The sequence below is a fragment of the Gorilla gorilla genome, chromosome 4 (genome assembly GCF_029281585.2).
Source record: "Gorilla gorilla gorilla isolate KB3781 chromosome 4, NHGRI_mGorGor1-v2.1_pri, whole genome shotgun sequence".
Taxonomy (NCBI): Eukaryota; Metazoa; Chordata; class Mammalia; order Primates; family Hominidae; genus Gorilla; species Gorilla gorilla.
Genome location: NC_073228.2, coordinates 79,795,839 through 79,819,636, shown reverse-complemented (window position 1 = coordinate 79,819,636; position 23,798 = coordinate 79,795,839). Strand labels below are relative to the sequence as shown.

At 42.9% G+C, this 23,798-nt stretch overlaps 1 pseudogene; it reads right to left on the bottom strand.

Moving 5' to 3' along the window:
* Positions 1-8,085: 8,085 nt before the first annotated feature.
* On the bottom strand, positions 8,086-22,896 carry LOC101126162 (transportin-1-like; annotated as a pseudogene).
* Between the last annotated feature and the right edge of the window lie 902 nt (positions 22,897-23,798).

Here is a 23,798-nt window from a genome sequence, read left to right as displayed (position 1 = left end):
AGAACCCAGGCCTCCCGCACCCTCCCTCTGATGAGCCCTATTCCTGAGGCGTATTGTCCAGCCATTTGCTCGAGGGAGAAAGACAGTAGATGCTCAGTTCCTACTTGGTGATGAGAAGGTGACTGAGAAGGGTGTGTCTACTTCTTCAGTGCGGCTCTGCCTCCCAGCCTAGAAACTGACTGAAATAACAACCAACAATTTTAAAGGTGGGATGTGGGCGGGAAGTGGAAATCTACATTCACACTGGAAACTAGAGTGTTGTCACGGGCCGTCCACATGCTGCGAGCATTGAACGTGATGCGTTGCCACAGCTCACGTGGGCTGGAAAGAAGGCATCACCGGGTCACTGCAATCAATGCACAGCTTCCCTTCTGGGAATGGACTTAGTGATCCTGGAAGAGAGATGCAGATCCTGGCTGGATGAGGGCAGCCATCAGGCTTTGAACATTCACTTTATGTGCTAAGTGCTTCACACACTTCATTGACTTGGTCATCACCACAAGCCTGCCAAGTAGCAAGATCCCACTTCCCTTATCAACAAGGAGACGGAGGTTCCAGGAGGTGCAGGAACCCGTAGCAGGGCTGAGGGCTGACTTGGTGTCCCCCATGGACTCAGGGAACTGGGGAAAGGGGAGTTAGTGTTTAATGGAAGTTCCATTTGGAGATGAAAAGGTTCTGGAGATGGATGGTGGTGATGGTTGCATAACAGCGTGAATGTACTTAATGCTAGTAATTTGTACATTTCCAAATGGTTTAAATGATAACTTTTATATTCTGTACACTTTACCACATAAAAAAGGTGGGGGGAGGAAGGCAATCACTGCTAGGTTGCTGTGGTAACTCTGCAAGTGTATATAAAGGTATCAGGAAGAAAAAGCTAAAATACTCACTTACAGTCTCCCATTGTTTTGCTCCAGAATCCACACACCTGCTCTGTCCCTGCAATGTACATAATTACAAGAATGCAGGTGCTCGGCCTGATTGAATTGAGCCTGCTTCCCCCTCAACTGCTATTATATTCCAGATGGGATAATGTGGTCAACCCAAAGTTCTGAGTCTGAAGCCTGCCCTCTTTGTGCTAAAAGTGAGATCAGACCCAGGCGTGGTGGTGTGCACTTGTAGTCCCAGCTGCTTGGGAGGCTGGGGCAGGAGGATGGCTTGAGCTCAGGAGTTCCACACTGTAGCATGCTATGATTGTGTCTGTGAATAGCCACTGCAGTCCAGTCTGGGTGACAGAAACAGACCCGCATCTCTTAAAAAAAAAAAATGTGGCCAGACATGGTGGTTCACACCTGTAATCCCAGCACTTTGGGAGGCTGAGGCGGGTGGATCATGAGGTCGGGAGTTCAAGACCAACCTGGCCAACATAGTGAAACCCCGTCTCTACTAAAAATACAAAAATTAGCCGGGCATGGTGGCAGCCACCTGTAATCCCATCTACTCGGGAGGCTGAGGTAGGAGAATCACTTGAACCCAGGAGGCGGAGGTTGCAGTGAGCCATTGCACTCCAGCCAGGGCAACAATGCGAGACTCTGTCTCAAAAAAAAAAAAAAAAAAAGCAATCAACACCGGTGGAGAGGAGGTACTGGCACCAACCTGAGCCTTTCTTTTTTTAAAAAATTATTTATTTATTTATTTATTTATTTATTTATTTATTTAATTTATTTTACAGACAGGGTCACACTATGTTGCGCAGGCTGGTCTCAAACTCCTGGGCTCAAGCGATCCTCCAACCTCAGTGTCCCAAAGTGCTGAGATTACAGGCTTGAGCCACCGCACCTGGCCTAGCCTTTCTTCTTGAGGTCATCAGAAGGGTTGAAAGACACTTGAAAATAACATCCTCACTGTGTGATGCCAGGGTATTTAATCCTGCATCTGTGAAGGTAAAGTGTTCTAGCAGACTAGCAGACAGGGTCCGGTTCTCATTGGGCAGCCCTGTTGAGGAGAGCAGGAACTGCAGGGGCTGGGGCTGTCCAATGACCAAGAGAAGAACAATTAGGCAGAGTGGACAGAGCTCAGAGCCCTGCATGTGAGCATGTTGTTCCCCATGTCCCCACCCCAACTCCTGTTGCTTTTCGCTGCACTGTTGGGGGAGACCTCCTTTCTACTGAAGCTCGCTGACACCATGTCACGCTCCCATCATGGACTCTGGGCCTTGGGGAGAGCCACCGTGGTCTGTGGCAGGTCAGAGCATGTAACTAGAGCACACAGCGTGTGGCAGCCAAAAGCTGGAGGGTGAACATACAGTTGACACTTCCTGATGCTGGGCGTAGCAGCTTGGAATCAGCTCCAGATGCCTCCCAGTGACAGTGGAGCTGTCAGAACCTGCAACTTGGTGGCCTGCAGCCAATTCCAGTCTGCAAACTTGTTTTGTTTGTCATATAAACTGTTTTAAAAATGTAAGCCAACTTCTGAAAATTGGGAGATTTCACATAAAATTCCACACTTCTAGCATCTCTTAAAAAAAAAAAAAAAAAGCTGATGCAGTGGCTCACGCCTGTAATCCCAGCACTTTGGGAGGCACAGGTGGGCAGATCACTTGAGGTCAGGAGTTTGAAACCAGCCTGGCCAACATGGTGAAACCTGGACTCTACTAAAAATACACAAATTAGCTGGGCTTGGTGGTGTACTCTGGTAATCCCAGCTATTTGGGAGGCTGAGGGAGGAGAATTGCTTGAACCCAGGAGGTGGAAGTTGCAGTGAGCTGAGACGACACCATTGCATTCCAGCCTTGGCAACAAGAACAAAACTCCGTCTCAAAACAAAACAAACAAACAAAAAAACAAACAAAAAACAAACCAAAGACAGAAGAAGTACAATATAACTTTTAAAATTTAATTTAATTTTCACAAAGACAGAATTGAATAATGCAACTTATAAAGAATTTTTTTAGAGAACCTCCCTTTTATTAATTTATTTCTGAGATGGGGTTTCACTGTGTTGCCAAGGCTGGAGTGCAGTGGCGTGATCTCGGCTCACTGCAACCTACGCCTCCTGGATTCAAGTGATTCTCTTGCCTCAGCCTCCCAAGTAGCTGGGATTACAGCTACCCACCACCATGCCTAGCTAATTATTTTTGTATTTTTAGTAGAGACGGGTTTTCACCTTGTTGGCCAGGCTGGTCTCGAACTCCTGATCTCAGGTGATCTGCCCGCCTGCACCTCCCAAAGGGCTGGGATTACAGGCGTGAGCCACCGCGCCTGGCCTACTTTTTCTGTCTTTGAATGTCATAGACATTCAAAGGTTGCCAATGAGAGGCTGGTGTGAAGTGACTCAACAGGACATCTCAAGCCACAGTTCCCGAAGGGATAGCAATGGTGCCGTGAGGGAGGGGTTGTGGTGTCTTCGTTTCTGTCAGTGGGGGGGAATCTGCTCTCAGCCCCACACCAGTGGGGGAGCTTCCATCTCTACAAAAGGGAGTGGAATAAAAGAATATGCACATCCCAGAATGGCAGTCCCAGGAGAATTCCTGAGGAGAAGGCAGAAAAGGCCCAATGAGCAGGAAACAGGGAGAAACAGGAAGCTGCAGGGCAACCTCCCCAGAGAGAGGGTCCCACTCCTCTCCTGTCCCCTCCCCACCCATCTGGGCAGACCTCATCCCATCTCAGCATAAAGCTCCAACAGCTCTGACCACTCCTGCTCACCGTGACCCATTCTCCACACTGTAGCCACCGTGGTCTCTCTACCCACGAATGTCTAGTGCCTCCCTCTTCAACCTTCCAGACTCTGTCCTCCTTCATTGTGGATGGAAACCAGGCAAGGCCAGACAGGGCCAGCTGCTGGGCCTACGACCTGTGCAGTCACAGAGGGCCCCGGTGCTAAGGGCCCCACACTTGGTTTAATGCTCTGCTATAACTGCCTTGACATCCCTCATGACACATGACCAAGAGATCCACATTTCCATTTTCAGTGGGCTCTGCAAATTATGTAGCCAGTTCTGGTACCCAGCCTCACCCACTGGGGATTCATCTTTAAGTCCAGGCTTCGAGGCTCAGGAATGTAAATGAAGTCACATTTCTGTTTAATAGCAAAATTACCAGACTTGAAACTCTCACCTCCTTAATCACAGTCTTCAGCCAGGCCCTATTCCTGAGGGTGTCTGGGCCTTCTGGGCCTCCCTTTTGGGAGCCAAGTCTGTTGCACAAACCTGCTGGCTTGGCAGTGTGCCTCAGCCAGCCCAATGGTGCCAGGCTCTGGGCAGCAGACTCAGTGCAGTGCCCAGTCCTCCCCTTGAGCAGCTGGCATCCTACAGTGCCCAGGCCACCTGGCTGAGGTGGGCTCCAAGTTTCTCTGTAGATTTTCTCGCCTGATAGCTAAGGCCATCGGGCAAGGTTTGACAATTCTTTAGAAGGTTTAGAGAGAAGATTCTCATGTTTAGCTAACATGCGCTGAGCAGCTCCTACATGCAAGGCGCTGCTCTAAGCACTTTTAGCGCACATTCCAGGAACCTCACCATCACGCTATGAGGGAAGTACTATTCATGACTGCTGCCTAGTTATTACAAGGAAACTGACGTTCAGGAAGATTAACTGCACCTCACTGGCCACTCCTTCCCATCTTCCTGCTGGGTTTACCTCATTGTCTAACCTCTAAGTGCAGAGGCCCTGGGCAGGCCTCGATTCTGTCCTCCTTTCAGTCCACCCTCTCACCCCTGCTGGTCTTCTGCAACCTCACTCAGCCACCTAATCTATCAAATGACTCTGAACTCCAGATTCCACCTGCCTCTCAGGATCTCTGCGTGGATTTCTAACAGACAAGCTCAAACTCCGTGCATCCAGAACAGAGCTCCTGATCCCCCATCCCCAACTTCCTGCTTCTGTAGGCTTCCCCCATTTTAGACACTTGCTTGACCAAAACCACTGGAATCATTCTTAATTCTTCTCTACCCGAAATCTAATTCATTACCAAATACTGTCAGCTAGACTTTAAAAATATATGCACACACAAAAAATTATATGCAGATGCTCCTTGACTTATGATGGGGTTACATCCCAACAAACCCATGGTAGGCTGAAAATATCAGGTTAAAAATGCATCTAATACACAACCTATGAAACATCATAGCTTAGCCTAGCCTACTTTACACGTGCTCAGAACACATACATTAGCCTACAGTTGAGCAACATCATCTAACACGAAGCTTATTTTATAATAAAGTGGTGAATATCTTACATAATTTATGGAATACTGTACTGAAAGTGAAAAACAAAATGGTTTTATGGGTACTTGGCATGATTTCTGCTGCATGTATATGGCTTTCATACCACAGTAAAGTCAAAAATTGTAGGTTGAACCACTGTAAATCAGGAAATGTCTGTATGTATAGCTCTATAGATAGATAGATCACAATAAAATTGATAAATTAGACATCTTCAAAATTCAAAACTTTTGCACTTCCAAAGACATCATTAAGAGAGTGAAAATAGGCTGGGTGTGGTGGCTCACACCTGTAATCCCAGCACTTCGGGAGCCCGAGGTGGGCAGATCTCTTGAGGCCAGGAATTTGAGACCAGCCATGGCCAACATGGCAAAACCCCATCTCTACTAAAAATTCAAAAATTAGCCAGGCATAGTGGCACACGCCTATAATCCCAGTTACTCCAGAGGGTGAGGCATGAGAATTGCTTGAACCCAGGAGGCCGAGGTTGCAGTGAGATGAGATCGTGCTACTGCACTCCAGCCTGGACGACAGAGCAATACTTTGTCTCAAATAAATAAATTAATTAAAAAAAGACGACTCCTAGGTGTCTGGCCTGGGCAGCAGGGTGGATGGTAGCACTGTTTACTGAGATGAAGATTAAAACAGGAGCAGATTGGCGGGTGGCTATAAGCCAGAGTTGAGTTTTTGATGTGAGATGCCTATCAGATGAAAGTGCCAAGGAGGCAGTTATATTCCCAAGTCTGTGCTTAGAGGGAGACCAAGCAGGAGAGAGGACGTGGGAGGGGCACATGAAGATGCTTTATACAGCCAGGAACATGGATGGTGTCACAGGAGACAGTGTAGACAGAGAAGAGATGAGGAAGCAGGACCACCCTCATCAGGACTGAGCCTGTGGGATTCCAGTTTCTCTTTATGAATATTTTCTTTCTCCTCTCCTCTCCTCTCCTTTCTCTTTCTTTCTTTCTCTTTCTTTCTTTCCTTCCTTCCTTCTCTCTCTCTCTTTCTTTCTTTCTTCTTTCCTTCCTTCTTTTTTTTTTGACAAGGTCTTGCTTATTGCCCAAATTGGAGTGCAGTGGCAAGATCTTGGCTCACTGAAGCATTGACTTCCCAGGCTCAAGCGATCCTCCCACCTCAGCCTCTCAAGTAGCTGGGACCATGGGTGTGCGGCACCAGGCCTGACTAATTTCTTATTTTTTGTAGAGATGGGGTCTTGCTATGTTGCCCAGGCTGCTCTCCAACTCCTAGATCCAAGTGATCTTCCCACCTTGGCCTCCAAAGTGCTAGGATTACAGGCGTGAGCCACTGTGCTGGGGCTTGTAAATATTTATTGAGTGAATGAGACATTCTTCAGCCCTAAGTAAAGTTGATGGCCTCCTAAGGGATTAGATTAGAAACTCCCACAGTCAGATGTGGGCAGAAGACAAGGAGGCAGCCTCATAGACTGAGAGGAGCTGCCAGTGAGGACAAAGAAAGCCTGCTGCACTGGGATGAACCCCACACTCCTTGGCAGAGCGTAGGCTACCCTGGGCCATCTGCCTGCCGCCTTCCTCTCCACTCTCATCTCTTCCTGCCATCCTTTTTTCCTTTTTGGGCCAATTTTAGTATTTTCCCTAATGCATTCTATTGCTTCAGACCTTCACACATGCTGTCCCCTCTCTAGGATTACAAAAGTCACATGAACTCATTATCAGTAAGTCTAACACAATGGAAACACACGACAGAGTAGAAGCTGGCCAGCACCCCTGCTCTCCATTAGTAAGCATTTGCGCTATGCGTTCGCAGATGTGTTTTCTGCGCATATTCTAGTGCACTCTCTCTCACACACATGCATGCCAGATTTTCCTCCCTGCCTCCAAAATGGGAAATACCTCCTTTAATGCACGCTTTCTCCTCTTAATGCATTACGGACTCTTTCCACATACATAGACAGCACGTACTTGCTTATGCTTATATTTCAGTACAAATGTACATACAGTACATTTCAGTACACAGAGAGGTGCCTTGTTCTTTAAGATACATCTTTAGAGTTTGGTTGTATGGATTAATCACAATATATTTAAACAACTGCATTAATGAAGCATTTCCCCCATCCCTTTTTTTCTTTCTTTCTTTTTTTTTTTAAACAGGAGTCTTGCTCTGTTGCCCAGGCTGGAGTGCCATGGCATGATCTCAACTCACTGTAACCTTCACCTCCCAGGTTCAAGTGATCCTCCCACCTAAGCCTCCCAAGTAGCTGGGATTACAGGTGCCCTCCACCTTGCCTAGATTTTGTGTGTGTGTGCGTGTATTTTTTTAATAGAGATGTATTTTTTTCACCATGTTGGTCAGGCTGGTCTCAAACTCCTGACCTGAACTGATCCACCTGCCTTAGCCTCCCAAAGTGCTAGGATTACAGGTATGAGCCACTGTGCCCGGCCACACTTCCTTTCTTTTTCTTCTTTTTTTTCCCCCCTCTTCACATCCACTGTGGAGTTGTAACTGGAGACATATTTCCACCCACAAAGCCTCCAGATGTTAAAACGTTTCCCAAAGTCAACTTAATACAGTGATGGCAACACCTCCCTCCCGCCCCTCCCAGTAGGGTTGAGATTATACTGTATTCCCTACTGGTTTACCCTTCCCCCCATGAAGGGTAGCATTTTCCCTGGGTGCAGAGGCTCCCTCATAGTCTCCAAGACTGAAGGACCCCTAATTTTGGGACTGCAGCTTAAGTGTGTTACATTGAACACCATAAAAAGCTACAAGATGCTCTTTTAAGGGAAGAGGAAACTGGTCAGAGAAATGCCTCCCATTTTCATTGCCAATTTGATTTTTAAATCCATGAAGGATCTTACAGAACATGTCTCTGAGATAATCTTTGGGGTTAATCCATGATGCAACAGCGTCACAAAAAAATATAAAATCTTGGATTATGCCATTGGGATTCACACTGATCATGATGCAGATTCCACGGAATGCTGAATCCTTTTCTCATTGTCTCTTATGTTTCTCAGAGAGGTGCACCAGGGTCTTGTAAACTGCTGTAGCATGGGGGCCACCTCTTGAGGACAAACATAACCAAGACAACCAATTATTACTGCTGTATTCTTTAACAACGTCTTTGGTGTGTTGGGTCTGTTAGTGATTTCTACAAGCTGGTGCAACACCATAGGGATATAAGGCTGCATCTCTATACCCATTTGATTGGAGATTTCTCCAATTGCTCATGTGTCATTGTTGCAGACTGAAATGAATTCTGGAGTTAGGTTGGTTCCCAATATTGGCATGAAATCAGCTACACAAGGCTTAACATGCTGAAAGCAAGCTTTTGTGAGGTCACTTAACAGGGCAAAAGAACTCTGTCGAACTTCCGGCATTTTATCCTGCATGCACTGATATGTTAGTGTTAGGATGTTACTTCGGGCTACCAGTTGTTCAATATTGCCTCCAAGTCCTTCAGCCAGGCCACTCAGTAAATCAAGAGCCACTATCATAAAATCTTTATCTGGAGCTTCATATTGATCTGGTTGAGCATTGCTTAGCATGGCTTGTGCAAGAGTCTTCTGTACTAGGTTTACCCAATGCTGATACATAGGTTCACAGTATGGAAGGAAGCCAGACTGCAGCACTGTGGCAACTGAAAATGGACACTCAGGTAAAGGGAAAAGATCTTTATCTTCATCCTTTAACATGTTCCGTTTCTGGATCAGTGGAGGCATTAGCATTTGAATATATTCTGGTTTGTTTAAATGATGTCCTACTGAATCTGCTAATGTCCCTCTGGCATTGTAAAGAATGAGCAGTTTCTTATGCTGGTATTTACTAAATGCAAAGACCAGGGTATCAAGTATATAAGCAAGGTAAGCAACAAGTTCTGTATAAGCCTCCTCTTCTAGGGTAGCAAAGGCACTGCAGGCAGCTTCTGGTACTCTCTTATTGCTATCCTGGATGCGTTTTAGCAACTCGGTCATTAATGACTTCAGGTACTTGTCTGGTGGCTGGCTGACTACCCAGTGTGCATAGCGGCTAAGAGTCCAGCATATTATGGAACGGACAAGAGCCTTTTTATCAGAGAGGCACTGAATAAGGTGAGGAATAAGCTCAGGCAAGCAAGGAATCATGCCCTGCATGCAACCTTCAGCAACTGTTCCTAAACCCAATATGGCTAATTCTTTAACAACCCATTCATGATGAAAAAGTAATTCTTTCAAAAGGGGCAATATATATGGCAGCAGTTCATCATGATGCACATTTGCAAGAACATCTAGGGCAGCAACAGAACATTTCCTTAGATTCCAGTCAGAAATTGTATCATCATCATCAATTTCATTATCATCATCATCATCATCTTCCTCTTCAATTCCATCTTCATCATGCTGCTGAGCCACTGTCCTTGATCAGTGAAAACGTGGCCATATATCCTGTTCACTATCAGGAATCATTTCATCTTCTTCAACGTGACCCTTAGGTAGGATAATATCTATATCTGAGTACTTCATGCCATTCACTAACACAGGAATCAACCTGGGAAGATGCCTTACGAATACATCTTTGCATACTTGCTGTTCAGCTAAAGTTAGCCAAAATTCACAGGCTTCTAAAGCCACATTTTCATCCTGATCTTGAGTCCTCTGTAGCATATACTCAACTATATTACGCATGTGAGGGAGCAGGCAATCCACTCAAACTTCGAACAACATCACAAGTGCTCGGCACACATTTTTCCATACCTCTGGCTCACCAGCCAATGCAAAGAGATTTCTCAATAAAAGAATCAATGTGCAACATCAGAGCTTGAGTCCTGATGATAAACTGATTGACACATACAACAGCGTGAGACCTTATTTTTGGACTACTGTGCTTGAAGAACTGTAAAAATTTGGGAATCCTGATGCTGAGAGGACAATCTAAAACATCACTATCTAAAATCTCAACAGAATCTTCACAAATCTTCTGAAGGGTGCCAAATGCTCCCTCACAGGTGGTGTAATCTTCAGAATCCAACAGGCTACAGAGTTTTGGTAAGAGGTCAGGCCAATTCTGCAATTGTCTCTTGGAGGCTATAGTTGTGATCAAAATACCAACAGTGGCTCTAATCAGAAGACAGGAGTCACCAATATTATTTTAACATTCACTTTTAATGAAGTTTGTTGCACCATTTGGGAAGTTCTGAAAGTGTGCTTTCACATTATTCTTCAAGATGAGACCACGCAATGATCTTGTGGGTTCATCTTCAGATTTTAATTTTGTAAGAACAAAAATCAAGTAGTTGCTAAAGTCTGGATATTGATTAAGTTGTTCCAGTTTCTAGAATTGTTGCACAGTTCTCTGGATGGTGGTGTCTGGGGACTGGGACTCCTTCAATAGCTGCAGGATTTGCTGAAGCCCTTGCTTATCAGGTTTCCATTCATACTCCACCTTGGTTTGCTGGAGTGCCCCAAAGGAAGTCTCGGACAGTGAAACCCAGTGGAACTGCTCCTGGCAGCCCAGCCGCCGACGTCTGCTGCTGCTGCCACCACGGCTACAGAGCGTAAGGAGCCAACCAGACTGAGTCCGATTTGATGTGTATCCTTGTTTGATGCCCAGGTTGGAAGCATGTCACAATGAGTCAACTAAGCAATAACTAGAATATTATTGATTCCAGAAAGCTTTCTCTTATTTTAACTCTGTATTTCAGAACTTCAAGGTCTATGAATAATTACCCACCTATAAAATGAATTAAATTTAACTAAATCCTAGTATTGTGAAGAATTAGTTTTTCACCATTTCTGTTTACTCTTATACTAACTGAAAGACTGTCTCACCACAATGCTTGATGTAGATGGTCTGATTGGTTAGTGACAACCTCATTAATTATTGCAGCTTGCAAAGGGATTGATTTTTAAATTTTTACTTATTAATTATATACGTGCTTATTTGTTTTCTCATTTACTTGCTTTCTTATTTATTTGCTTATTATTTACTTACTTTCCTGTTGTTTTAAAAGAGGATTCTAATTAGATATTATCTAAGTGATTTTGCCAAGTTCTTACATTTTGTTGGTTTAAATTGCTTTAAGATATATGCTTGAAATCACGTTTATTCTTGAAATGTGTGCCATTTGCAGTGTGTGTGTGAAGGAAAATGAGTTATTTTTTAAAGGGAAATGAGTTATTTTTTAAAAAGAGAATTATTTAGATATGGTTTTAGTGATTCCTCAGCATGATAACTGGTGATGAAATGTAGCTTATTGTTTTCAGCTAGTTTACATTGGTCTTGAGACAAACAGAATTTTGTTTCTTAATTACAGGCTCTAGATGAGTTTATAGAACACCTCAGGGCTGTTATCAAGTACTTACATACGAAGGATAACTCCATTTGATTATATATTTTATACTCCATAGGAAAATAAGTTTAAATTTAATTTTAACCAGATGATGCCATCGGTATGGAGTCACTCTGTCATTGTGTCCACACTGGCCAGGATGCGTTTTAATGAATGGTGTTTGTTTATTCAGTCTTAGCCAAATGAGCAAGGACCTGGAGACTGGGCAATTTGAGAAGACATTTAGGAACCACTGGCTTTTCTCTGTTGATGCCACTATGTAAACTAAGGCCGACAGTGGGTAGGGAATGTGTGTGGAATTCCTGTGTGATTCACTGTAACTGTGGTGTGCTGAATGTGTGCTTAAGCTAGTGTCAGCATCGTCTTCCTGTAAGTTAAAGATCCCTTCTGTGAGCAGGACTCCTGAGGACTCAGGAATGTTGTATTTTGAAATCTGCTTTAGAGGATATTTTAAGACTTTTAATAAAAGAAAGATGACTAATGTATAAGGGGACTTAAGGGGAAGAAAAACCCTTTCCTCTATAGGGTAGCATATTTGGGATTATAATTTTTGTTTTCTTTAGGTTGGTTTCATTTTCAAGTGAATCCAGAAAACACTGTTTTCTTTGACAATATTGCTATAAAATTACCATAATATGAGGATATGTTGTCAGTCTCAAATATATAAAATGACCAATTTCAGTGAGCATTTATCCTTTTAAGAAAACCTATTTTATTAAAATCCAATTTTGTGCAAAAAGTGGGAAATAAATGGAGGCATAAGTGTTTGCTTTATGAGACTATTTGATTCATGTAAATAGAAAATAGTTTTATTACATGTAAAATATGATTTAAGTTGGTCAAAATGTCATTTCCAGAAAGCATACCTTTTAAGCCAGCACTCATTACATAGAACAAGGATTCTATCCGTGTGCCACAAACCACTTCAAATAATTTTCTTTATATGTAATGACATATAAAGAAATATATGTAATGACATGTCCTTAGAGTCCATCTCAACTCCAATTCCTCAGGAACACTGTCTTTGAGTACAAATTATAATGAGTTTATTTTCTAACTAAAGTATAGTAGTTAGACTAGTTTATTAGCTAGTTTGGTTCTGACCTCTGTGGTTGAGAACAGATACAAGACAAATGCTATTACATCTTCAGATCTTATAGAAAGCAGATAGTGGAAATGATGAAGTGTACCTGGCTGGCTTTCTGACGATTTGTGTGAAATGCTTGGCTTTGTAATTTTACATTTCTTTCTAGTCTGATGCCTTGAGTTTATTTAGATAGAAATGTATTTCTACATGGTTATCTGATTTTTAAAATGCTGCTTCACAGTTGTATACTGCTTAAGGTATGTAGCTTTATATTTAATCTAAGTTGGAACTGGGTTTTTGTTATTGTCATTTGGTACATTGGTCAACACTTAATAAATGTTTAACTTTTTGTTTTGAGTTAATTATAGATTTGCATGCAGTTGTAAGAAATAATACAGAGAGGCCGGGTGTGGTGGCTTATGCCTGTGATTCCAGTTACCTGGGAGGCTGAGGCGGGAGGATCCCTTGAAGCCCAGGAGTTCAAAGATGTAGTGAGCTGTGATGGTGCCACTGCACTCCAGCCTGGGTGACAGTGAGACCCCATCTCTACAAAGAAAAACAAAAAGAAATAATACAAAGAAATCTCACGTACGGGCCTACCAAATTTTATTGTGTTTGCTTTATTGCACTTTGCAGATATTATTTTTTTACAAACTGAAGGTTGGTGGCAACCCTGTGTCAAGCAAGTCTTGCGGTGCTGTTTTTCTAACAGCATATGCTCACTTTGTGTCTCTGTGTTCCATTTCGGTAACAGTATTTTAGATGTTTTCATTATTATCATATCTGTTATAGCGATCAGCGATCTTTGATGTTGCTATTGTAATTGTTTACAACCTCAGTGATATAAGAGGGTGAACTTAATCAATGTTGTGTATGTGTCTTTTTTTTTTTTTTTTTAAGACAGGGTCTGTCTCTGTCACCCAGGCTGGAGTGCAGTGGCATAGTCACAGCTCACTGCAACCTCCACCTTCCGGTGGAAGATGCCATTTAAGACTTTTCTCCTAGAATCGAGAAGTCAGTGCCTGGCTTCAAAGCTTCAAAGGACAGCTGACTGTCTTCTTAGGGGCTAACATAGCTGGTGACTTTAAATTGAAGCCGTTGTTTGTTTACCATCCCAGAAATGCTAGAGCCCTTAAGAATTATATTCAATCTACTCTGCCTGTGCTCTGTACACTTAACAGCAAAGCCTGGAAGACATCTGTTTGCAGCATGATTTGCTGAATATTTGAAGCCCACTGTGGAGACCTACTGCTCAGAAAAAAAAGAATTCTTTCAAAATATTATTTCTTTTTGACAACACACCTGGTTACTCAAGAGCTCTGATGGAGATGTACAAGCAGAGGAATGTTGTTTTCACGCCTGCCAACACAGCATGCATTGTGAAGCCCGTGGTTCAAGGAGTGATTTTGACTTTCAAGTCTTATTAGTTAAGAAATACATTTTGTAAGGCTAAAGCTGTCGTAGATAGTGATTCTTCTGATGGATCTGTGCAAAGTAAATGGAAAGCGTTGTGGAAAGGAGTTACCATTCTAGATACCATTAAGAACATTCATGAGGAGGTCAGAATATCAACATTAACAGGAGTTTGGAAGAAATTGATTCCAACCACCCTGGATGACTTTTAGGGGTTCAAGCCTTCAGTGGAGAAAGTAACGGCAGATGTGGCAGAACTCGCAAGAAAACTAGAATTAGAAGTGGAGCCTGAAGATGTGACCGAATTGCAATAAGCTCATGAGAAAACGCGAACAGGTGAGGAGTTGATTTTAACAGATGAGCAAAGAAAGTGGTTTCTTGAGATGGATTCTACTGGTGAGGATGCTGTAAACATTGTTGAAATGACAACAAAGGATTCAGAAGAGGGTATAAACTTAGTTGATAAAGCAGCAAAGGGGTTTGAGAGGACTGACCCCAATTTTGAAAGAAACCACTGAGGGCATAATGCTACCAAACAGCATCATATGGCACAGAGAAATCTCCTCTCTAGACCCCAGTTGTTTCTAAGTGAAGAGAGTTTTAGAATCCATCTCATATATTTGTTGCGAGGATGAAGTTAAAACAAGTAGGATATTTAGGATAGGACGTGGCTCATATCATAACAAGCTCTCCATGAATATTAGCTATCATCATTCTTAACAAAACTACCAAATTAATAGATTGTCTGCTCTGCTCTTTTGCACTAAATTTAGTAGTTTATTTCATTTATTTTATCTTCATTAAGGCAGTTGGCACAAAATTAGTTTGTTAATCTGGGCAATAGAATTCTTTTTTTTTTTTTTTTTTGAGATGGAGTGTCTCTCTGTTGCCCATGCTGGAGTGCAGTGGCACCGTCTCACCTTACTGCACCCTCCACCTCCTGGGTTCCAGAGATTCTCCTGCCTCAGCCTCCTGAGTAGCTGGGACTACAGCCACCCACCACCATGCCCAGCTAATTTTTCTATTTTTAGTAGAGACGTGGTTTCACCGTGTTGGCCAGGATGGTCTTGATCACTTGAACTCAGGTGATCCACCTGCCTCGGCCTCCCAAAGTGCTGGGATTACAGGGCAAGAGCCACCACACCGGGCCAATGGGCATGTTTTTAACAGTTATTCTCCTAGCACTCATCATTTTATGTTTTCTCTCTTAGCATAAACAAGTTTCAGTCTTACTGATGTGTGTTAAACTGTTCCCCCATTTATATTTCAGTTGGTTTATGGTTTTTAATAATGTAGATACACATGTAAGGAATATTTATATGTACATAACTTTTCACTTTTAAAACGTTGTGATAGGCCAGGCGCAGTGGCTCATGCCTATAATCCTAGCACTTTGGGAGACTGAGGCGGGCGCATTGCCTGAGCTAAGGAGTTCAAGACCAGCCTGGGCAACACAGTGAAACCCCGTCTCTACTAAAATATAAAAAAAAATTAGCCACGCCTGGCGGCGTGCACATGTAGTCCAGCTACTCAGGAGGCTGAGGCAAAAGAATTGCTTGCACCCAGGAGGCGGAGGTTGCAGTGAGTCAAGATCGCACCACCGCACTTCAGCCGGGGAGAGAGAGTGAGACTCCGTCTCTCTTTTTTTTTTTTTTTGAGACGGAGTCTTGCTCTGTGGCCCCGGCTGGAGTGCAGTGGCGTGATCTCGGCTCACTGCAAGCTCTGCCTCTCTAGTTCACGCCATTCTCCTGCCTCAGCCTCCCGAGTAGCTGGGACTACAGGCGCCCGCCACCACACCCGGCTAATTTTTTGTATTTTTAGTACAGACGGGGTTTCACCGTGTTAGCCAGGATGGTCTCGATCTCCTGACCTCGTGATCCACCGCCTCGCCTCCCAAAGTGCTGGGATTACAGGCGTGAGCCACCGCGCCCGGCCAACTCCGTCTCTTAAAAAAAAAAAAACAAAAAAACTGTGATAAGGTCAGGCGTGGTGGCTCACGCCTGTAATCCTAGCACTTTGGGAGGCTGAGGCGGCGGGATCACCTGAGTTCAGGAGTTTGAAACCAGCCTGGCCAACACGGTGAAACTGTCTCTACTAAGAAAAATACAAAAATCAGGGGCTGGGCACAGTGGCTCACGCCTGTAATCCCAGCACTTTGGGAGGCCAAGGTGGGCGGATCACGAGGTCAGGAGATCGAGACCATCCTGGCTAACACGGTGAAACCCCGTCTCTACTAAAAATACAAAAAATTAGCCGGGGATGGTTGCGGGCGCCTGTAGTCCCAGCTACTCAGGAGGATGAGGCAGGAGAATGGCGTGAACCCGGGAGGCGGAGCTTGCAGTAGGCGGAGATCGTGCCACTGCACTCCAGCCTGGGCGACCAGCGAGAGTCTGTCTCAAAAAAAAAAAAAAAGAAAGAAAGAAAGAAAAATACAAAAATTAGCCAGGCATGATGGCAAGTGCCCGTAATACCAACTACTCCGCAGGCTGAGGCACCAGAATAGCTTGAATCCGGGAGGCGGAGGTTGCAGTGAGCCGAGATCGCACCACTGCACTCCAGACTGACGGAGAAAGTGAGACTCAGTCTCAAAAAAAAAAAAAAAAAAAAAAAAGGAAAAGAAAAAAAGGAAGCAAACTGGGTATGTGCGTTTAGAGGTGCTGTACCTTTTAAGCATTATAAATGAATAGAGATGAGTGGCAATAGTTACTTTGGTCCATAGATTTTTGGTATCTTAACTAGTTTTGGATCTCTTCCACTAAAGGGATTGCCTGTTGAACGTTGTTAGGAATGTAAATACTGAAGGCAAACTGCCTGGGTTTGAATTTTGTTCTGTCCCTTGCACCCTGCCTGGCTTCAAATACTAGCTCTGCTTATTAAGTACTTTTAAGGGGATGATCTTTGAGCAAATGTCTTAGCTTCTGCTTTCCCAAGTAAATGGACACAATAGTTGCTACCTTGTGAAAGATTCATGTAATTGACCAGTGTTTACCAAGTAGCATCAGTGTTCAGTTTCAGTCATTGTTGATTCTGCAGTTGGACTGTGATGGGGTGTTGGGGTGGGGGTGGTGTGTGTGTGTGTGTAGCACTTAATCGCATGCGGAAAGGAAAAGATACTTTTTATAACCGAGAGGCAGCTTTTCTCTGCTTTTGTGTCAAAAGGGAAGCAGGGAGTTTGGAGAGGGAAACCAATTCTCTTTGATACTAAGCTCTCTTCTTCAAAATCAGAGGTAGATAGAATGTGTAATAATTTACAGAATTTCTAGACTGAAACAATTTGATTTGTTAAAATGTATTTTTATTTTTTCAGGTTGAGACTGAGCTACAGTTAATCTGTGGCGAGGTGCTGGATGCACTGGACAAACACCTCATTCCAGTAGCTGACACTGGCAAGTCCAAGGTTTTCTATAAGGAAATGTGGGTTCTATACTAGGAAGGAAAATGTGAGATTAAAAGTTGGCCTTTTTAGAATCATGACTTTCTTCTATGTAGGTTTCCAACTTTTATTTAAAAATAATTGTTTAATGTTAGAAGGATAGTCAATGTTGGAATAAAAAGATGGTCAGGCTATTATAAAAAATGCATTAGCTTTTGCTTTACCTATTTATATTCTTTTGCTTTCATGGGACCTATCTCATTCCCCTCCCCTAAACGGCCACACATTTCACAGTGCTGGCTGAAAGTTTCATGTACAAGTTTTATTTTATGATTAATACACTTGTGCCATTTCTTGGAACCACTTGCTTGTTTAATTCTAGTCTATCAAGTGATAATTTTGTTGATATTTAGAGGCTCCTCAGTTAATTTCTGTGGGATTTTTCGTTATATTTAATAAGGAAAATAATAGGAAATAGCTAAGAAAAAAAGAAACAAAGCCAATTATTCCTGAGCGGTTTAAAATTACTGAAGTACACATGTTAATTTTTAGTATAGAACCTACATTTCATAATAGAAAACCTTGGACTTGCCAGTGTTAGCTGCTGGAATAAGGTGTTTGTCCAGTACATTCAGAATGTCACCACAGATTAACTTTAGCTCAGTCTCAACCTGAAAAAATAAAAATGAATTTTAAAAAATTCAGATTGTTGAAGTCTAGAAATTCTGTAAGTTATTACACACTCTATGTACCTCTGATTTTGAGGAAGAGAGCTTAGTATTGAACAGAATTCGTTTCCCTCTCCAAACTCCCTTCTTCCCTTTTGACACAAAAGCAGAGAAAAGCTGCCTCTCGGTCATCAAAAGTATCTTTTCCTTTCTGCGTGCAATTAAGTGCTACACACACACACCACCCCCACCTCAACACCCCATCACAGTCCAACTGCAGAATCAACAATGACTGAAACTGAACACTGATGCTACTTGGTAAACACTGGTCAATTACATGAATCTTTCACAAGGTAGCAACTATTGTGTCCATTTACTAGGGAAAGCAGAAGCTAAGACATTTGCTCAAAGATCATCCCCTTAAAAGAACTTAATAAGCAGAGCTAGGATTTGAAGCCAGGCAGGGTGCAAGAGACAGAACAAAATTCAAACCCAGGCAGTTTGCCTTCAGTACTTACATTCCTAACAACGTTCAACAGGCAGTCCCTTTAGTGGAAGAGATCCAAAACTAGTTAAGATACCAAAAATCTATGGACCAAAGTAACTACTGCCACTCATCTCTATTCATTTATAATGCTGAAAACGTACAACACCTCTAAAGGCAGATACCCAGTTTACTTCCTTTTTTTTTTTTTTTGAGAGGGGGTCTTGCTTTGTTGCCCAGGCTGGAGTGCAGTGGCGTGATCTCAGCTCACTGCAGTCTCCACCTCCCGGGTTCATGCCATTCTCCTGCCTCAGCCTCCCGAGGAGCTGGGACCACAGGCACCCGCCACAATGCCCAGCTAATTTTTTGTATTTTTAGTAGAGACGGGGTTTCACCGTGTTAGCCAGGATGGTCTTGATCTCCTGACCTTGTGATCCAACTGCCTCGGCCTCCCAAAGTGCTGAGATTACAGGCATGAGCCACCACGCCTGGGCTATTTTTTGGTTTTTAGACAGTCTTGCCCTGTCACCCAGGCTGGAGTGCAGTGGCCCTGTCTCGGCTCACTGCAGCCTCTGCCTTCCAGGTTCAAGCAGTTCTCATGCCTCAGCTCCCTGAGTAGCTGGGATTACAGGGGCGTGCCACTATATCTGGTTAATTTTTGTATTTTTAGTAGAGATGGGGTTTCACCACGTTGGGTAGGCTGGTCTTGAATTCCTGGCCTCAAGAGATCCACCTACCTCGGCTTCCCAAACTGCTGGATTATAGGTGTGGGCCACGTGCCGTGGCCCAACTGTACTATTTCAATGAAGCTCCTGTACCCTAGGTCATCACTGACTTCCCAGTTGCTAAACCCAGTTGTCTTTACTGAGTTCGTCCTTAATTTAACTTTCTTTTGCATTGAAGCTACTGACCACAGCATTTTGAAACTCTATTCCTTTCATTACTGTGATTCTACTTTCCTTGTTTTTCATCTTATCTCTTAGTCTGTGGCTTCTCAGACTTCCTCACAATTGATTGCTTATTTTAAAAATTCAAAAATTTAAACCTCCTGAGCAGTTCAAAAATAATATACTTTTGAAATTTTTAAAAACTTTTCAAAGAGTTCCAAGGATAGGTCGGTGATCACCAGTTGGTACCATTTTGCCATATTTTCTTTGTCTGTGTGTCCCTTTCTACCTGCACCCACATATATGTATATCTATGAATATTCACTTTTTTAACTTTAATAAATTTTCTTGCTGTACAATTTGAGAGTTAACTGCAGATTTCATAGCACTTCACCCCTAATTTCTTCTATATATCTCCTAAGGGCTTTTTGCTTTTTTTTTTTTTTTTTTAGGAGGAGTCTCACTCTGTCACCCGGGCTGAAGTGCAGTGGTGCAATCTTGGCTCACTGCAACCTCCATCTTCTGGGTTCAAGCAATTCTCCTGCCTCAGGCCCACAAGTAGCTGGGATTACAGGTGCCTGCCTAATTTTTGTAATTGTAGTAGAGACGGGGTTTTGCCGTGTTGACCAGGCTGGTCTCAAACTCCTGACCTAAGGTGATCCGCCCTCCTCGGCCTCCCAAAGCATTGGGATTACAGACATGAGCCTCCATTCCCGACCTCCTTTTCCTTTTGTAATTAACAAGTGATCTATGGAATGATAAAAAAATGTGAATATTCTGTCCCATAATAATCTTTACTTAATGGTTTTATCTGGATTGCTTCTTGCCAGATCAAATATTACTATGATTATAAAATGGAGACTTTTCCATTTTTTCTGTATTTTTTCTATATTGTCATTCTTCCATAAAGATTTTTTTATGCTCCTTTTTTTTTTTTTTTTTTTTTTTTTGAGATGAAGTCTCGCTTTGTCACCAGGCTGGAATGCAGTGGTGTGATCTCAGCTCACTGCAACTTCTGCCTCCCGGGTTCAAGCAATCCTCCTGTCTCAGCCTCCAGAGTAGCTGGGACTACAGGCATGCGCCACCGCGCCCAACTAATTTTTTGTATTTTTAGTAGAGATGGGGTCTCACCATGTTGGCCAGGAAGGTCTCGATCTCTTGACCCCGTGATCCAGCCACCTCGGCCTCCCAAAGTGCTGGGATTACAGGCATGAGCCACTGCGCCTGGCCCTATACTCCCTTTTTAAATTTTTTTTTTTTTTTGAGATAGAGGTTCACTCTGTTGCCCAGGCTGGAGTGCAATGATGTAGTCTTAGCTCACTGCAACCTCCGCCTCCCAGGTTCGAGCAATTCTCCTGCCTCAACCTCCTGAGTAGCTGGGATTACAGGCGCATGCCACCGCACCCGGCTGATTTTTGTATTTTTAGTAGAGATGGGGTTTCACTGTGTTGGCCAGGCTGGTCTTGAACTCCTGACCTCATGATCTGTCTGCCTCAGCATCCCAAAGTGCTGGGATTACAGGTGTGAGCCACTGCACCTGGCCCCCCCCCCCAACCTTGTTTTTTTTTTTTTTTTTTTGGAGACAGGGTCTTCCTCTGTTGCCCAGGCTTGAGTGCAGTGGCGTGATCGTGGTTCACCACAGCCTTGGACCCCAGGCTGCCTCAGCTCACTGCAACCTCTGCTTCCCAGGTTCCATGATTCTCGTGCCTCAGCCTCTGAAGTAACTGGGAGTACAGGTGCACACCACCACACCTGGCTAATTTTTGTATTTTTAGTAGAGATGAGGTTTCACCATGTTGGGTAGGCTGGTCTCAAACTCCTGGCCAACATGGTGACCCACCTGCCTTGGCTTCCCAAAGTGCTTCATATTGTTAGCCCTAATTCTAGTCGAATTCCATAGCGTTCTACTTCTTTATTTTTATTTTTTTATTTTTGAGATGGAATCTCGATCTGTACCCCAGGCTGGAGTGCAGTGGTGTGATCTTGAATCACTGCAGCCTCCACCTCCTGGGTTCAAGCAAGTCTCTGCCTCCGCCTCCTGAGTAGCTGGGATTACAGGTGCCTGCCCCCATGCCTGGCTAATTTTTGTATTTTTAGTAGACACGGAGTTTCATCATCTTGGCCAGGCTGGTCTTGAACTCCTGACCTTGTGATCTACCCGTCTCAGCCTCCTAAAGTGCTGGGATTACAGGCGTGAGCCACCGCGCCCGGCCACATTCTTCTTTCAGGTCATATTTGGATCTCCGTTTTTTCTACAGTGAGAACTCTGTTAACAACATAAATAAATGCATTCATTTGTTCAGTTGTACAATATATGCATAATGAAAATTACAATACCAATAGTATTTTCAGCTACAAACCTACTAAGTTTGATTTAATATTTCTTTGCAATTTTTTTGTGTGCTTACATATAGGCTACTAAGGGTGTGCAGTCTAAAATTACTTAAGTATCTTTTTCTCGCCAGGAGCAGTGGCTCACGCCTGTAATCCCAGCACTTTGGGAGGCCAAGTCAGGGGGATCACGAGGTCAGGAGTTCGAAACCAACCTGGCCAACATGGTGAAACCCCGTCTCTACTAAAAATATAAAAATTAGCTGGGCGTGGTGGCGGGCACCTGTAATCCCAGCTGCTTCGGAGGCTGAGGCAGGAGAATCACTTGAACCTGAGAGGTGGAGGTTGCAGTGAGCCAAGACCACGCCACTGTACTTCAGCCTGGGTGATAGAGTGAGACTCTGTCTTAAAAAAGAAAAATCTTTTCCTTTTATATCTTTTTTCTCTTTCTCTTTCTGTGGTAAAATTATTGGTGTAATAGTCAATTAAATTTATGTATTCTTATCGTATTCAGTTCTACTTCCCACCCCTCATCCTTGTTGATTTTATTTTATTTTTAGAATATATTAAACTTTAATATGGTTCAAAAAGAAAAATCTACATTTTATAATTGCAGTAATATTTGATTTAGGAAAGAAAAAAATGGATGATAAACCCATTGAGGTTTTACTCAGAGGGTATACTCAAAAGTCTGAGTTCTTGTCCTTCCCTTCCATTATCATTAGCTTTTAGTTTATCTTAGTTGTCTTCATTTTTGCAGGTATAAGCAGATACATATTATATATATATATAATATATTATATATGTTATATATATTATTATATATTATATACAATATACATATTATAGTATATATTCTCATTTCCCCTTTCTTGTACAAAAGATAGCATAGTATCCATGCTGCTGTACTTTTAAATACTCTTTTGTATCTTGTTTTTATAGAGATGTTTCTTATTTTTATAGCTTTGTTACATGTTGTGTAGATTCCATAGGTTTTTGGCCAATATCCTATGTCTGAGCATTTAGGCTGTTTCCAGTGTGTCAGTTTCACAGATAATGTTGCAACCAGTAACATGTGTATTTGCTTTCCATATTACTTACGGAGATGTACCATTGGGTTAACTTCCTGGAACTGATACCTGGTATGTCTAAAACGGCATCGTTTTCCCAAAACTTTTTCACTTTCATTTGCCAGTATTGAATGGCACCATTATCTATCCTATTACTTATGCAGAAATAAAGGTATCTTCATTTCCTCTCATGTCTAGTTTGTCAGCAAATGCAAATTATGTATTCTTAGCCTTTCATTTTTTTCTACCTTCATTTTCTTACAGATCTTCTTAGTTGGTTTATTATACTAGCCTCCTAACTAGTCTCATTTCTCTCCTAATACTCCCTACTGCTACTAGACGTGTCTTTCATAAAGCCAAAGGTTTTGTTCATTTCACCCGGACCTTCCTTTGTCCAGACCTTCCATTTCCTGGCCTCTACCTACTTCTGTAGCCTAATCTCTAACCACTTCTAACCATACTGAACTACTTGTAGATTCCCCAGACATATCCTGTCCTATCAAGCCTCTTTTGCACTGGAATGCCTTTTTTTTTTTAACCTTCTACATTTCTTTCTTTCTTTCTTTTTTAACCATTTTTGTGGAGAATGGGGTCATGCTTGTTACCAGGCAGATCTCAAACTCCTGAACTCAAGAGATCCTCCTGCCTCTGCCCACCTAAGTGTGGGGATTACAAACATGAGCCACCGCATCCAGGCCACATTTCATTTTAATAACCTTCAAGCAAGACTTTTTGCTAGGTCAGATGTGGTTCCACTGTTTACCCTTACCATCCTGCGCTTACCTACATTGACTTGTCTTTTTTTCCCTGAGACTTTGGGCTCCTGTGGACTTTTGGACTCCTATGGACAGGGCATTCCTTCAATTCTGCTTTCTTGGCACAGCCTGGAGCATGGTAGACACTCAATAGTTTGTGAATATATGAATAAACTTGATCTGATTACTGATATCTTTTTTAAAAAATCTCTTTAGGTATTCATTTACATGTTCACTGCAAAAAATCCAAACTGCACAGAGGCAT